Source organism: Phyllostomus hastatus, unplaced genomic scaffold (assembly GCF_019186645.2).
Source record: "Phyllostomus hastatus isolate PE091 unplaced genomic scaffold, TTU_PhHast_1.1 phas_contig_118, whole genome shotgun sequence".
NCBI lineage: Eukaryota > Metazoa > Chordata > Mammalia > Chiroptera > Phyllostomidae > Phyllostomus > Phyllostomus hastatus.
Window position 1 is genome coordinate 11,926,079 of NW_025333543.1, and position 17,962 is coordinate 11,944,040.

At 38.0% G+C, this 17,962-nt stretch overlaps 1 long non-coding RNA gene across 2 annotated transcripts; it reads right to left on the reverse strand.

Moving 5' to 3' along the window:
* Positions 1-1,197: 1,197 nt before the first annotated feature.
* Positions 1,198-17,898, reverse strand: LOC123824578. 2 transcript variants are annotated; one of them, XR_006786727.1, is made up of 3 exons: positions 17,775-17,898; positions 16,752-16,969; positions 1,198-1,337 (listed from the first exon to the last, which is right to left on the reverse strand). It is a non-coding gene; the product is annotated as an uncharacterized LOC123824578 (long non-coding RNA). The 2 variants fall into 2 exon arrangements; XR_006786728.1 differs by having other exon boundaries at positions 17,473-17,850.
* Between the last annotated feature and the right edge of the window lie 64 nt (positions 17,899-17,962).

A 17,962-nucleotide genomic window follows, 5' to 3' on the forward strand; every position in this document is an offset into this window, starting at 1 on the left:
GTTGGATGAGTTCCTTACATATTTTGGATATTAACACTTTAGTAAATGTATCATTCAGTAGATTCTCTTTTTGCTTTGTTGATGGTTTACTTTGCTGTGTGAAAACTTTTTAAATTGATGTAGTTTCACTTTTTTTGTTTCCCTTGCCTGAGGAATTATATAAAAAATATTGCTAAGAGAAATGTCAGAGATTTTTACTGCTTATGTTTTATATTATGAGGTTTCTTTTTGGTTTTGAGTTTCACATTTAAGTCTGTAATTCTTTTTGATTTTATGCAGGAATATGGTATGAGTATGGTCTAGTTTCAATTTTTGCACATAATCTGTCCAGTTTTCCCAAAATCATTTATTAAATAGACTGTCTTTCAGGGGATCTAAGATGGTGGTGGAGTAGGTAGAAGTTGCACTGTCCTCCTGCCAGGACCAAATTGTAATAACTATATCATCCTAATAACCAACTGAAGATTAGCTGGAAAGAAGGCATATAACCAAGGGCTTACAGAAGAAACTACACCACTGTATCAATACTTGTAGAAAGTGTAGATGCATGAGAGGGCTCACTGGGCTCCCACAGGTGGCCATTGAAGTTCCAGAGGGATATTTCAGCAGCTGGGGGTGTTCCTAAAGAGTAGTGTAGAGTCTAAACCCTAAACCAGGTTACCCTGTTTAGAGCACCAGAACCAGGAAAGTACCCATATAGCATACAGCTTTGAAAAGCAGTGGATTTTCTGTCTACCAGGGAAAAATGGCTTGAGATGCAGATACCCTCTTTAAGGGTCAATTCACATAATTTCATTTGTAGCTACCTACCCTTGGCTCAAAGAGCAGGCAGAGTGGACTAGAGCTGTGTGAGGAGAGTCTGGGGTTGGTGGCTCTGGGGAGAGAGATGAAGGGTCATCTGCCAAGATCCCTGTGCTCAGTCATTCCCCATGCTGAAGAAGCAATCTTTCTTGGGCAGAGCACTCCCCTCCATGTGGCATCAGCTTGGGAGGAGGCCACAGACTCACTTATAGGAATACCTCTCACTCTACCCTGTAGAGCAGTATACCCTGTAGAGCCCTGCTGGGCAGTATAGCCAGAGGATCTTTCAGTGATTAAGAATAACAGACAGCCTGTAAGTGGAGGCAGATCTTAGGGAGCTTTGATACTTATGCTGACCTTTCTCATAGCCTGGTACTTGTAAAAAGCCAGCCTTGGTGTGCAGCTTTGTCCTGAGTCAAACACCCAAGCCAAGCAGAGGGAGCCACAGTAGTGGATTGCTGAAACATCCAAAAAGGTGGCTCACGGCCAAGGGCATCATCAGACATGGACCTTCACAAGAGTCTTTGCAGATCCACCTAGTACATACAAACAGACATAAAAAGGCAGTCAAAATGGGAAGAAAAAGAGACAGGTCACAAATAAAAGAACAAGGGAATTCACCAGAAGAAGAGCTAAACAAAATGGAGACAAGCAATTTACCAGATATAGAGTACAAAGTAATGATTACAAGGATTCTCAACCTCATGAAAAAAGACATAGAAAGCATAAAAAGACAGTCAGAAGTAAATAATTCAATATCTGAAATAAATAATAAATTGAATGGAATGAACAGTAGGTTAGAGAAAGCAGATTATTAAATCAGCAATTTGGGAGACAAAGTAGGAAAAAAAACACTCATAACAGAGTAGCAAAAAGAAATATAATATAAAAATGAAGATAGCTTAAGGGACCTTGGGAAAATATGAAGCATAACAAAATATGCATCATAAGGATACCACAATGAAGAGAGAAAGAGCAAGGGATTGAGAACCAATTTGAGAAATAATGACAAAATTTTAACTTCCCTAACCTGGTGAAGGAAAAAAACACCCACAAGTCCAGGAAGCACAGAGAGTCCCAAACAAGATGGACCCAAAGAGGCCTACATGAAGACACATTAAAATGGCAAAGCTTAAAGCAAGTAGAGAATTTCAAAAGTTGCAAGAAAAAAGCAGTTAGTTACCTACTAGGGAGATACCATAAGACTCTCACCTGATTTCCTAACAGAAACATTTCTGTCCAGAAAAGAATGGCATGAAATATTTAAAGTGATGAAAAGCAAGGACCCACAATGAAGGCTATTTTGCCAGCAAGGTTGTCATTTAAAATTAACAGAGAAACACCCCTGGCTGATGTGGCTCAGTGGATTGAGTGCTAGCCTACGAATGAAAGGGTTGCCAGTTTGATTACCAGTCTAGGGCACATCCCTGGGTTGTGGGCCAAGTCCCCAATAGGGGGCACTCAAGAGGCAATCACACATTGATGTTTCTCTCCTTCTCTTTTTCCTTCCCTTACTCTCTCTAAAAACAAATAAATAAAATATTTAAAAAATAAAAAACTAAAATTAACAGGAAAATAAAGAGCTTCTCAGTCAAGAAAAGTCTAAAGGAGTTTCTTACCACCAAACCTTTATTCCTACAAATGTTAAAGGAGTACAAAGAAGGAGGAAGAGAAGGAGAAGGGGAAGAAAGAAGGAGAAGAAGAAAGAGGACAAGAGAAAGAAGAAAACAGAAACATAGTTAAAAAAAATAAAATGGTGAAAAATTTCCATAACTTCTAGCAAAGATGGAGGTGTAGGTAGATACACTTCACCTCCCTGCACAACCAAAAGGATAACAACCAATTTAAAAACAAAATACAACCAAAACTACCAGAAATTCAAACTGTAGGCAAGTCCAACAACCAAGGAGTTAAAAAAGAAACATTTGTTCCGACTGGTAGGAAAAGTGAAGATGGGTAGCCACGGTAAAGAGGACACATGGTGAGGACATGCAGCAAGGTGGCGGTTGGTGGACCAGGCAGTACAAAACTTGTGTGAGGATAAAAATCAGGAGAAACAACTGGGAAGTGTGCGATCCCAATCCAGGACAGGCTGCTCAACCCAGGCTTTCAACACCGGGGAAAATAAAGCCTCACAAACCCTGGATGTAAAAACCTGTGGGGATTTTGGCAGTAGAAGAATTTGCCAGTCTCTCAGGAGGGTCCATTTGAGGGACCCATGGGGTCCTTGAACATACACACAAGCCCACATACCCAGGAATCAGCACCAGTGCAGCATCGGGAAGGGTGCCATTTGCTTGTGGGATGCAAGGGGAAGTGACTGAAATTGGGTCAAGAGCTGAGAAAGTGGCATTGTTTCCTTTCTGACCCCTCCTCATAACCTCTGGCTGTAAAAACCTGTGGTGGTTGGGGTAGAAGAAACTGCCGCTCTCTCAGAAGAGTCCATTTGAGAGGCCCACAGTGTCCTAGAATGTACACAAGCCCATCCACTTGGGAATGAACAGCAGGGCAGTAACTGGAAGGGTGCCAGACACTTATGGGAAGCAGGGGAATTGACCAAAAGTGGGGAGCCAATCAAATGGTTTTGTTCCATCTCTAACCCTGCCCCCACATACAGCAACACAAGGTGGAGCCGGCTGCCCTGCCATGATGAATATTTAAGACTCCACTCCTTACAGCTTAACAGGTACTCCAAAACAAAGAAATGTGGCCCTAATGGAAGAACAGATCAAAACTCCAGAAAAAGAATTGAATGACGAGATAGCCAACCTGTCGGATACAGAGTTCAAAACACTGGTAATCAGGATGCTCACAGAAATTACTGAGTTTAGCTGCAAAATAAAAGAGGAAATGAAGCCTATACAAAATGAAATAAAAACATACAGAGAACCAACAGTGAAGGGAAGGAAACCAGGACTCAAATCAGTGATTTGAAACAAAAGAAAGAAAATAAACATTCAACTGGAATAGAATGAAGAAATAAGAATTCAAAAAAAGGAGGATATGCTTAGAAACCTCTGGAACAACTTTAAATGTACCAACATCCAACTCATAGGGGTACAAGAAGGAGAAGCAGAAGAGCAAGAAATTGAAAACTTATATGAAAAAATAATGACAGCAAATGTCCCCAATATGGCAAAAAAAAAAAAATACACATACAAGTTCAGGAAGATCAGGGAGTCCCAAACAAGATGGACCCAAAGAGGGCCACACCAAGACACATCATAATTAAAATGTGTCAAAGGTTAAAGATAAAGAAAGAACCTTGAAATCAGCAAGAAGAAAAGGGACAGTTACCTATAGAGGAGTTTCCATAAGACTATCAGCTGATTTCTCAAAAGAAGCCTTGCAGGCAAGAAGGAGCTGGCAAGAAGTATTCAAAGTCATGAAAAGTAAGGACCTACATCCAAAATTACTCTATCTAGCAAAGCTATCATTGAGAATGGAAGGGTAGATAAATTTCTTCCCAGAGAAGGTCAAGTTAAAGGAGTTCATCATTACTCAGCCCTTATTATATAAAATGTTAAAGGGACTTATCTAAGAAAAAGGAGATGATCAAAACTATGAACACTAAAATGACAGAAAACTTGTAACTATCAACAACTTAACCTAAACCAAACAAACTAAGGAAACAGCTAGAACATAAACAGAATCATAGAAATGGACATCACATGGAGGGTTTTTAGTGGGGATAGGGAAGGGGGAGAATGGGGAAAAAGGTACAAGGAATGAGAAGCATAAATGGTAGATACAAAATAGACAGGGGTAGGTTAAGAATACTATAGGGGATGGAGAACACAAATAACTTATTTGTACAACCCATGGACATGAACTAAGGGTAGGGAATGCTGAAGATAATGGGGTTACTGGGTGGACAGGGACATAGGAGGAAAAATGAGACAATTGTAATAGCATAATCAATACAATATACTTAAAAAGTGTAAAATGGCAATAAATACATACCTCTCAGTAACCATTTTAAGTGTAAATGGCTTAAATGTTCTAATCAAAAGACACAGGGTAGCTGAATGGATAAGAAAACAAGGCCCATATATGTGTTGTCTTCAATAGATCCTTATCAGATTAAAAGACACACAAACCAAAAGCAAAGGGGTAGAAAAAATAGTTCATGCAAATGGAAAGGAAAAAAAGCTGGGGTACAAGTACTTATAACCGATAAATAGATTTTAAAACAAAGGCTATAGTGAGAGACAAAGAAGGACACTATGTGATGATAAAGAGAACAATTCAAAAGATGATATAACCTAGTAAACATTTATGCACCCAACATAGGAGCACCAAAAGATGTAAAGGAAATCTTGATGGACATAGGGAGAGAATAACAGAAATACAGTCATAGTAAGGGATTTTAATAACCCTTTGGCATCAATGACTATATTTTCCAGACAAAAAGATCAAGAAAGAGATGACAGCCATAAGTGACAAACTAGATCAAGTAGATTTAAATGATATCTTCAGAGAATTTTACCCCAAAGCAGCAGAATATATTCTTTTCAAGAGCATATGGAACATATTTTAAAATAAATTACATGACACAAAACAAGGACACAAAACAAGTCTCAATACATTTAGTAGACTGAAATCATATCAAGCATCATCTCTAGCCATAATGCTATGAAACTAAAAATCAAAAAATAGTGAAAAATAAAAAAAAAGACAAAGACATGGAAGCTAAATAACATGTTATTAAATAGTGAATGGGTTAACAATGAGAACAAGGGAGATATCAAAAGATACTTTGAAACTAAAGAAAATGAGCACACAAAAACAGCAAACCTATGGGACACAGGGAATACTGTCCTAAAAAAGAAACTTATGGCATTATGGCCTATCTCAAGAAACAAGAAACAGCTCCAATAAATAATCCAAACTTACACTTAAAGGAAATTGAAAAAGAACACCAAGAAAGCCCAAAGCTCAAAGTAAACTGAAGAAAGAAAATAATAAAGATCAGAGCTAAAATAACAAAATGGAGTATAAGAACAATATAAAATATTAATGAATCTAAGAGTTTGTTCTTTGAAAAATAAACAAGGTTGGCAAACCTTTAACAAGACACATCAAAAAAAAAAAAAAGAGAGAGGACCCAAATAAATAAAATCAGAAATAAAAGAGGAAAAGTAACAACTGACACCAAAAATTTACAAAGAAGTGTAAGTAAAGAATGTTACTGCAACTCCCCAAAATAACCATTTTTTTTTACCAAGAACATTTTCTCTATATTGCATGGTTGTTTGACATAGAGCTTACTATGACACTCCAAATATGAATGATAAGGCTGCAAATGTTAATCAGATGAGACAAAGCATGAGGATAAAAAATTTAGTTATCAGGTGTTTAGTGCAGTCATTAGAAATGCCTCTTTCTCGCCAGGCAACCTTAATAAGAAGCAGAGTAGCTGAAAGGTGGAGGTTGACCTCAGGGACCGTCAGTCATTTTACAGAACTGCCCCCAACTCTAAGCAGGAAGAAGATGACTCTTACACAAATTGTTCCCTTGCACGCACACACAGGTCCAGTAGATACAGACACATCAGTGAACTGTGTGGTAGCTACAGACAGGTGGCCCAAGGCCAAGCACACGCAATATCTGACAGTGATCTGTATATGAACCCCTCCAACATGAACACAGAATCAACACAACAGTGGTAGATTTAGAACCATACCAAATTGACCCAACCAGCTACACAACCAGCATTCAAAGGGGGATTCATGCAAGAATCAGACCTGGCTGATAAAAATGACACCTTAAGGAGCAGCCCTTACATAGCATCTCACATACAGTGGACTAGGTTTACCCTTACATATTTCAAGCTTGACAGGTTAAGTCTACCCATGAAAGGGCCAACAGCATTCAAGATTCAAACTACAAGAGGAGGTGTACATAACCCACAATAAATACTCCTAGAGCATGGAGAACATGTAATCTGGAGTATGTGCCACTGAGCCCAGCAAGACACTGAAAGAAGTCTGGGAGACAGAGTACATCTATTTAACACATAGATCCAAATGAGGAGACAAAGAGAAGTATTCTAAAGAAAATAAAAACAGAAATCCCCAGAAAAAGAATTAAAAGAAATAGATGAAATGGAAGCAACATAAATACCAGGTAGTTTTTAAAAAGTGTTTATAAGGGTGCTCAAGGAACTTAGGAAGAAGGGTAGAATGGATGATCTCAGTAAGAACTTAAACAAAGAGATAATAAGCATTAAAAAGAATGTAGAAATCATAAAAAAAACAATCAGAGACAAAGAATACAATATCTGAAATAAAGAATTCACTAGAAGGAATCAAAAGCAGGTTAGATGCAGAATATCAAGTCAGCATATTAGAGGACAAGATAACAGTATCCATCTAAACAGATAATGAAAAAAGAAAAGAGATTTAAGAGAAACAAGGAAAGGCTAAAGAACCTCTGGGACAACAGCAAGTGTAAAAGTATCTGCATTATATGGGTTCCAGAAGATGAGAGTAAGGGATATGGAAACTGAATGAAGAAATAATCACAGTAAATGTCCCTAAACTGATGAAGGAAAATGTTATACAAATTCAGAAACATAGAGTCCCAATCAAAATGAACTGAAAGAGAAATACACCAAGAAACATCATAATTAAAATGGCAAAAGTTAAAGACAAAAAGAGAAGATTAAAGGCAGCAAGAGAGAGACAGTTAGTTACCCAGAAGGGAGTTCACATAAGACTATCAGCTTATTCTCAACAGAAACATTTCAGGACAGAAAGGATTGGTATGAAGTATTCAAAATGATGAAAATAAGGATATGCAACTAAGACTACTCTACCCAGCAAAGCTATCATTTAAAATTGAAGGGGAAATAAAGCCCTTTGCAGGGCTTCATTACCATGAAATCAGCATTGCAAGAAATATTAAAGGCACTGCATTAAGAAGGAGAAGGAAAAGAAGAAGTAGAAGAAGAAGAGGAAGGGGAAGAGAAAGAAGAAGGAGGAGAGAGAGAGAAATAGAGGTACAACAAAAATGGCATTACATAAGTACTTATGTATAATAACTTTACATTTAAATGCTCTACTTAAAAGACATAGGGTAGCTGAATGGATAAGAAAATGTGATCCTTACATATGCTGTCTACAAGAGACACATCTAAGAACAAAAGATTTACACAAGATAGAAATGAAGGGATTGAAAAAAAATTCTATGCAAATGGGGACTAAAAAGCTTGGGTAGCATACATATATCTGACAAAATAGACTTCAAAGCAAAGGCCATAACAAGAGACAAGAGGGTTACTACATACTGCTAAAGGGATCAATCCAACTAGAGGATATAACCCTTGTAAACATATCTGCACCAAATACAGGTACACCTAAATATAATATTGGTGGAATATAATATTGGAATAATTCAGTTATTTTTTAGAGGCGAGAAGCCCCTTCATAGCTTTTTTTAATATACTTTTTAGAGAGAGTGGAAATGAGGAAGAAAGTGAGGGAGAGAAACACCAGTGTGTAAAAGAAATATAAATCAGTTGCCTCTCACAAGCTCTCAAATGGGGAGCCTGCCCACAACCCAGGCAGCAAACCAGTAGACTCTCAGTTCATGAGATGACGCCCAACACACTCAGCTACACCAGTCAGTGCCATCTTGTGGATTTTATGAAAAAAATTGTCAGCGATAAGGTCATAGTGAGGGATTTCAACCCCTCACTGTTATCAGTGTATATATCTTATAGACAAAAAAAAAAAACAACCTAAACAAGGATAGAGTGACCGCAATTGGCACAGTAGATAGAATACATTTAATTGATATTTACAGAACATTTTATCCTAAAGCAGCAGAATACACATTCTTCTCAAGTGCACATAGAACATTCTTAAAGATAGACCACGTTAGGATACAAAATAAGTCTTAACAAATTCAACAAGACTGAAATCATATCAATAATTTTCTGGGATCACAATGGCATGAGACTAGAAATCAAGCTCAATATAAGGACTCAAAAACATTCAAATACACGGAGGCTAAATAGCATGTTATTAAATAATGAATGTGTTATTAATGAAGTCAAGGAAGAAATCAAAAAGTACCTGGAAACAAATGAAAATGAACACACAACAAATCAAAATCTATGGGAAACAGCAAAAGCGGTCCTGAGAGAGAAGTTCATAGCACTATAGGCCAACCTACAGGAACAAGGAAAATCTCAAATAACAAATTTAAATCTACACCTAAAATGACTAGAAGAAAACAATGCCAAACAACCCTCAGAATAAATAGAAAGAAGGAAATAATCAAGATCAGAGTGGAGATAAATGACAAGAAACTAAAAAAATAATAATTCAATTGATTTAAAAAAACAGGAATTGGTACCTTGAAAAGAAAAACGGAACTGATTAACCTTTAACCAGACTAATCAAGAAAGAATTGAGACAGGGACCAAATAAATAAAATCAGAAATGAAAGAAGAAAAGTGACAACTGATATCACAGAAATACAAGAGATCTTAAGAAAATTCTATGAACTATATGACGACAAATTGGCCAACATGGACAAAATGGGTAAATTTCTAGAAACATACAAAGTTTCAAAATGGAATCAGGACATCAGAAAGTCTAAACAGATCATTAACAAGTAATAAAATTGAAACAGTAATTAAAAAAAAACAGTAAGCAGAAGATCTGGACTAGATGGCTTCACAGAGATATTTTATTAGACATTCAGGAAGAAGTAACACTATCCTTCTCAAATTATTACAGAAAGTTCAAGAGGGATCATAACTCAAGATAATAAAGGCCACATATGAAAACCTACAGCCAACATTGTACTCAATAGGAAAAAATGAAAAGCATTTCCATTAAGATCAGGAACACGAATGTCTGCTTTTATCACTTTTATTCAACAAAGTACTTGAAGTCCTTGACAGAGCAATCAAACAAGAAGAAATAGAAAGCACCCAAATTGGAAAGGAGAATGTAAAACTGTCAATATTCACAGACGACATGATATTGTACATAGAAAACCCTAAAAACTCCACCAAAACACTACTAGACCTAAAAGTGAATTTGGCATAGTGGGAAGATACAAAATTAATTATCAGAAAGAGCTGGCATTTTTATATACCAATAATAATCTATCAGAAAAGGAAACTAAGAAATCATTCTCATTTTCTATTGCAACAATGACAACAGCAGCAAAAAATAATGTACCTGGGAGTAAATTTAACCAAGGAGGTATAGGACCTGTATTTGAAATATTATATGAACCTAAGACAGACATTTAGAAAAATAAAAATAATTGGAAGCACATACTGTGTTCAATGATTTGAAGAATTAATATTATTAAAATATCCATACTACCCAAAGCTATCTATAGATTCACTGCAATTCTATTAAAATACCAATGGCGTATTTCACAAATCTAAAACAAATATTTCAAAAATTTATATAGAACCAAAAAAGACCCTGAAGAGACTCAGCAATCTTCAGAAAGAGGAACAAAGTTGGAAGTATCACAGTACCTGATATCAAACTATATTATAAAGCCACTGTAATCAAAACAGCTTGGTACCAGCATAAGAACAAGCATGGAACATAACAGAGAGCCCAGAAATAAACCCATTCCTTAATAGTCAATTAATATTTGAGAAAGGAAGGAAAAGCATACAATGGAGCAAAAACTGTCTCTTCAATAAATGGAGCTGGGAAAACTGGACTGGTCCATACCCACCCACCCCCCGCAAAAAAAATGAAAAGACCACCAACTTACGCCACACTCAAGAATAATCTCAAAATAGATAAATTTTAAATGTAAGTCCTAGAAGTATAAAAATTCTAGAAGAAAACAGGTAGTAAAATTGCAGATATCTCATTTAGCAATATTTTTGCTAATATATCTCCTAAGGCAAGGGAAAAAAGGAAAACATTTTTAAAAAGGAGACTACATCAAATTAAAAATCTTTTTCACATCTAAAGAAACCATCATGAAATGTAAAGGGAACCCACTGTATGGGAAAACATATTTTCCAATGATACATCTGATAAGGGATTAATGTCCAATATATATAAAAAAACTTATACAACTCAACACCAGGAAAACAAATAATCTAATTTTAAAAAGTGAGCAACCTTCTATGACCTGAATAGACCCTTCTCCAAAGAGGACATACAGATGGCCCATAGACATATGAAAAATGCTCAACATTACCAGCCATCAGAGAGATGCAAATTAAAACCACAGTGAGATGTCACCTCACACCTGTCAGAATGGCTACCATCAACACATCAACAAACAATGATGACAAGGATATGGGAAAAAGGGAACCCTAGAGTACTGTTAGTGGAAAAGCACATTGGTGCATCTACTGAGTATGGAGTTTCCTCAAAAAATTAAAAATGGAACTGCCTTCTGACCCAGTGATCCCACTTCTAGGACTATATTCTAAGAATCCTAGAACACTAATCAGAAAGACTATATGCACCCCTATGTTCATAGCAGCATTATTTACAATAGCCAAGGTCTGGAAACTGCCCAAGTGCCCACCAGTAGATGAGTGGATAAAGAAAAAGTGGTAACATTTACACAATGGAATTCTATGCAGCAGTTATAAAGAAGGAACTCTTACCTTTTGCAAAAGTATGGATGGACTTGGAGACATATGCTGAGTGAAATAAGCCCGACAATGTAAGACAAATACAATATGATCTCACTTATACATGGAATCTAACGAATATTAGATAAAATAAAGCAATGAACAAAATAGAAACAGAGGCATAAATATATGGAACAGATTGATAGTTGTTGGAGAGGAGGACTGACTGGATCAAAGATGGTGAAGGGACTAGCCAAAAAACATATATGCATGACCCCTGGACATGGACAATGGTATGGGGGTAGCCTGAGGGTGGGGGATTCTGGGTGAAGGCAAGCAAAGGGGCAAGACTGGGGACAAACTTAATACCATAAAAAAACAAATACAGTTCTAAAAAAGGAAATGCTTCTTTCTCCCAGACTGCTTTGTCCTGCTCAGTGAATACTGATTTATTCCAAAATCCCTATTCCCAACAGCCATTTAAAATAATAATAAGATTTTTGAAAAGATGTTTATAGTAAATGAAATCCTGTTACCACACTAATGTGTGTGTCGGGGCAGGGGGAATGCTGTTATTTTCTTGGGCATAAGATATGTTGTTGAATGTGGTACCAAATCTACTTCCTGCAGTGAATCCCTCTGACCATCAATTACAACAATAATTTTACTTAAATGGATAATCCCATTACCATTTTTCTGTTACCTTGACAGAAAGATTTTGTCAATATTTCTAATGACACTGGAGGAAAGTTATAAATATCAATACCCTTTTATGCTGTGGCCTATGGCCAGTTGCCACCATACACCTAAGAAAACACAATATTGGTGTTTCTCAGGACAGGTCAGCTCTTCCCCATTTAAATTAATGCAAATTTAGAATAAAAATTGTGGTGGGGGCTCTGCCCACAGGGTCCCTTGGCCGCCATGGATAAGAATAAATCTACCAAGACATGATCTGCTTGGGGAAGAAAGGTGGCCGATCTCTCACAGGAGAAGGACCAAGAGCCTTTTCCTCAATGGCTTTCATTGGTTTCGTTTACACAGGAATTCAGGTAAAAGTCATTAATCGTTACAAGGAAGCAAGGATCAAACAATAAATAACAAGGAAGTCTGAGGGCCTATTTTGAGTCAGGGTCAGATAGCTAAAGAGCTGTAAAACTTTGAGGAATAAACTTACTTCTCCCTTTGACCCTTATCAGTTAATTGAGAGCATTCTAAACAAAGCAGGTTTCACAGGATTTTACCTATTCTTTCTTAGGCCAGATCACCTGGGGAACCCACCCTTTCCAGCACAGGACTGCACCACCCTCTGTCATTGTTTCAGGCTTAGGTGGAGCAAGGGAAGTAAGGCAGCCAAGGGATTAGGAGATTTTCCCGCAGACAATGAGGAGTCAGGCTATGTCAAAGCCAAGGGGCGAGGGTCCATCACCCCCTTTTGCTGTAGCCCCCAAAGTCCTTCCTTGGGGGCCGCCCACGTGATCGTGCCTGTCTTAGATCATTCCCCCCCTTGGGGAATCTTACCTGTCATTGGCTAACCGACCAAGCATTAGGGGCGAGGCAGGGTGAAGTAAAAGGAGCAGAAGTGGTGCTCCTGCCAGGGAGATAAGCTTTTGTCTCCTTGATGGCTTATGGTCCAAGGTCGTTCCCTCAGCCTTAGCCTTGGCAGGGGTTACAGCTTCTGATACTAGACAGGGTGGTTGCCAACAAAAAATCAGCTGTGCAATTTCTTTTTCTTGAGTTGCTTCTCAAGAAATTGTGAAATAAAAAACAAATTTGAAATATGGAGCTCTTCAATTTGTTTTAAAAATGACAACTAGATAATCTTAAGTTTTTTACTTGCTCTTAGAGTATTAATATTTACTATTAAATAGTATGCCAACCAGAATATCCAGTTAAGAAACAGCAGGAAATCCTTATATTTCCTAAAAATAGAGATCCTTAAAAATTTCATTAATGAATTTGTAAATTGTAATACTCATATTTGGTACAGGTGCAGTGAAATAGACATTACTATGTACTACTAGAGGTGGCATAGCCTGCTACCACTTTTCAGAAAAGGTAATTTGACAGTATACATCAGGAATCTTTACATTTTTGATACTTTGATTCAAAACTTTGTTTTAGTAATTTAATTTATTAAAATGTGTAAGAAATTGATATTTTTTTTTTGCATTAGGCTGTTCATTACGGCATTATTTGGTATATAGAAAAACTAGAAACAGCATATACAATAACTGGGAATTAGTTACTGAAATGATGGGCTATTCATGTAATAGATTACCACACAGCCATCAAGAAATACCCCATTTGAAATACTGTATTTATGTGCAAAGAAAAAATATAACAATTGTTATATCTTACTGATGAGTTAGGTGACTTTTACCTTTTCTATGGCTTTGTTGAGATATAATTGACACATAACATTGTGTAAGTTTAAAATGTACAGTGTGTTCATTGTATACTTTTATAAACTGCAAAATGAGTAGCAGTATAGTACCAGCTTTCTTCATACTAGGTACTGTCTCTTTTTCTTGAGGTGAGATTTAAGATTTATAGTCTTAGAACTTTTATTCTCTTTACTCCTTTATGCATTTTCTAATTTTCCTTCAGTGTACATCTTTATTTTTAACAAAACATTTAAGCCATGGCCAGGTGACTCAGTTGGTGGGAGCATCATCCCATGTACTAAAAAGTTGCAGGTTCAATTAGCAATCAGGGCACATGCCTAGGTTGAGGGTCTGACACCCAGTTTGAGGCACCTATGAAAGGCAACTAATCTTTCTCTCTCCAGCTTCCTCTCTCTCAAAAATCAGTAAAAACATATGCTTGGGTGAGAATTAAATAAAAATAAAAAGCATTTTAAAATGCATTTGCTAATAGAAGCATGGAAGAAAGTTTTCTTTAAAATTACAATTCAGTACAAATGAAATTAATGCTCTCTTTACTATGATTTAACTTCCAAATATATGTACCTCTTTTTGTCTCCCATACATAACTAAAATATGAAAAGAACCAAAAGAGGTTTGTTTTTTCAAGCTCCCCTTTTTTCTCAAATGAAATCTCCTCAAATAAGACCACAATATTCTCAGTTTAACAGGCACACTTGTGTAATTTATCTTCATAATTATAATTAGTTCTTTTGAAGTTTATCTGTGTTTGATCTGCTTCTTCACTGTGCCTGTAGGGACATATCTTCCAACTTTTAACTTCTCCCTTCACCTCCTTGCTCCTGTCTGGAGTTGGTATATAATGCTTTTTTCTTCAGTGTCTTCATTAATCAGAAGGTGGCATATAAAAGTTACATAATGCAAGCTTTATTTATATTTATAAAGTTATTGATTTGAAAGTTATTGTAAAAATTTCCAGACAATGTCACATGTCAACCAATGGTCATTCAATTCAATGCCAAGAGGAATCCCCAATTTGGGATACAGTAAAGAAAGAAACTTTAGTTGATGCGAACAGCTCAACTGTGATATAGTAGGCTATGAGAACAGCATGGCTATAGAACAGCTCAATCATGTTCCAGCTGAATTATGAAGCAGTATGGAACTGTGCTGCTGTGAGGCAGCCCTGGGGCAAGGTGGGTCGGGGGTGAGATGGCCCTGATTGGAGGTGGCTTTGGGGTGAGGCCCATCTTCATCTAGGCATCTCTGCCCTGCTGTGGTCTGTTCCACTTGGGGCAGGAGATAGTCAGAAAGGAGTAAACTCTGGAGGTGACCCAGGGCTAAGATAAAGATCCTGTTCTAAGACTGGTGGTTCCTGCTTTCTGGAAAAGTGCTGAATCATAGTGAATAATAAATGCACCTGCACAAAAGATACTACATGACCCCTGCTTCATTATAATAGCATTATAATAAATTAACACATTTCGTACCACTCACGAGTTTTCTCGTGTTTCAAGCGCCATCTGTTAAGGACCACTCACAAGTTTTCTAGTGTTTCACACGCCTCAATCCACAAGCAAAAATGAAGTATAAACAGTTTCTGCTATCAGAAGAGTCTCACAAACAACGGGAAGACAAAGAAACAATTCCCAAATGAAAGGAAAGGAGGAAGCCTCAGAAAGAATGCTAAATGAAATAGAGGCAACTCAACTATCAGATACTGAGTTTAAAGCAATGATTGTCAGGAAGCTCATTGAGCTCACAATGAGCTACCAGAAACTACAGGGAAGCTACAATGAGCTCACTGCAAATGATATCAACATGAAAAAGGAAATAGAAACGATCAACAAGGGCCAAGAGGAAATGAACAGTTTCTGCTATCCGTGGCGAGAGACTGGATAACAAATGACAATAATGAAGGCTCTCCGGAACCAGAGACAAATCTGTCCAGCCCTTCCCCTGGGGGTGCAAGGAGAGCACCTCGTAAAGATCCACCCAAAAGCTTGTCAGGTGGTATGAAGCAGCATGGACCTACGTGTATTCCAGCGAGTGGAAAGAAAAAATTTCCTACGAGAGCCTGTAGAGTTTGTGCCACCCATGAAAAAAGGAGCAAATCTAGATACTTACGTAAATTTTGTTTGGTCCCTCTTCATAGAGGAAAATGTTTTACGCAGTACCATACGTTAAAAAAGTACTAGGAACTTTAATTGTTTAATTAATTGTTTAATTGTTTTTGTAAATAAAAATGTTATAATTATTGAAAAACAACACCTAAAGTGCATTATGATCTGTAGTTATGATGATTTAAATAACATGCAGTTTTCCCCAAAACATGCGGTCCCTGGAGTATGTCTTAGAGATTTATATGTGGTACGCAATGTGTTAACACTGTGGCACCCCCTCCCCTGGAGGCCAATCAAGGAAAATCATGGGAGACCTCATGCACAGTAGCTTTAAAGTAATATAACTACTCGTACATGTACAATAAATAACCCCGAAAACTAGCCAGGATATATCTCCCCTATAAAAATAGAATTCCCCAGCCTCTGAGGTCAGTTACTGCTCAGAGTTGGCCTGCTCCCATGTTCTGTGGAATGTACTATTGCTTAATAAATCTGCTCTCTCTCTTTCTGCTATAAACTCTCTGTGTTTGGTTCAATTCTTTGTCCCCAATCACCAAGAACCTGGTCACCTGTGCCCTCCTGTGGCACACCTATTCTGGTCTGTTCTGCTCTACACCAATAAACTCATCTCTCTGTCAGTGTGTTCTGCTCTGCTCCACTCTGGTGACATGTCTTCAGTGTTTCCTCTCCAGCTGGGGAAATGCAATCTTCAGTCTTGCTTGTAAAAGAAAGTACCCTCCCTGATCCAGAGGGGAGATGACATATACACAGATATCCTCATCCCTGAGGACCATGATTGGTCCATCCTCATGCAAAACAGGACTCTAAATCCTCCCAGTTTGGTCCAAAAGACACTACCTTGATCGGTCAGAATGGAACTGCTCTGATTGGTCAGTGAAGATGCTGATGGGTATATAGTTGCACAGCTCCAATTAGATAGGGAACGTCTCAGTCCCTTAGGTTGAAATAGGATTCCAGAAACTCCTCTATTAGGGCTGGCTCGGAGGACAGAAACACAATGCAGGAAGGTAGTTCAGTGCAGGGTTCCCCTAAAGTGAGTTCTCCATGAGAGGCCCCTGTATAGAAATGGATGCAGGACTGTTTTTATTTTTGCTTTTAAATTTGAGCCCAATAAGCTACCAGACAGCCTTCTTAGTTAGTATTATCTTTCTCAGTGCCCACATGCATAACCAACAACTGTAGTACAGGAATACACTGCAACCTACCACAATTCATTAAGGGCTTTCAGCCATTGACTCTTTGACATTGCAGCAGCTACAGTACCACTTCAGGAACTAATGCTGAGACTCACACTTCTCTTTGGAGAGCTGTGTTCCACCTTTCTGGTATAGAAGTCAGCAACCACATTCCCCATGAACATCCCAAGAGAAGAGAGTAGGAGTGGGGGAGAAAAAGGTTGACTAACCCTCTTAGGCACACTTCACATAGCTCAACCCACCAAACTAAACGGCAGCGGGGGTCACCCATGCCAACATTAACAGTGCCCAGAGTTCTCATGCCTATTAAAGGAGGGCAGGATTCTTGTGATACCCGTCTCCACAAAAGTTCTTGACAGCACCTGTTGTTGGTTCTCCAGCTTTCTTTCCCTTGCACTCTTCACCTTTTATTGCTTTTCTTGGCACTTTCCTGTATCCATTTTCTGTCTTTCACATGGCATTGGCACAATAGACATTAGCTATTGCCAGCCGTTTATTAAATCACTGCTTAGAAGCCAGATAGCCTCGTCACACCAGAATAGAACTGGCAGGAGGTGGGCTGGCTGGAAGAAAATTGGATATCAAAACCCTGCCCAAACCAAGCAAACTCAGAAAAAAAATAAATGCGCAAGCGCGTCGGCACAGCCCCATTCTCAAGAGTTACCACAACGCCTGCGCACAAAATCCGGAGAGTGGTTGGCAGAGGAGAGGAGCGGAGCTTTGGGGTTCACTACTCCCACCTCCTCAGCTGCTCTCGGCTTGGCAGCCCAGCCTCCTCCTGCTGCTCCTTCCTGCAAACAACTGAGTAGCCGCTGTATAGGCCTTTGGTCTTTTCCGTTTCCGCCCAGCCTT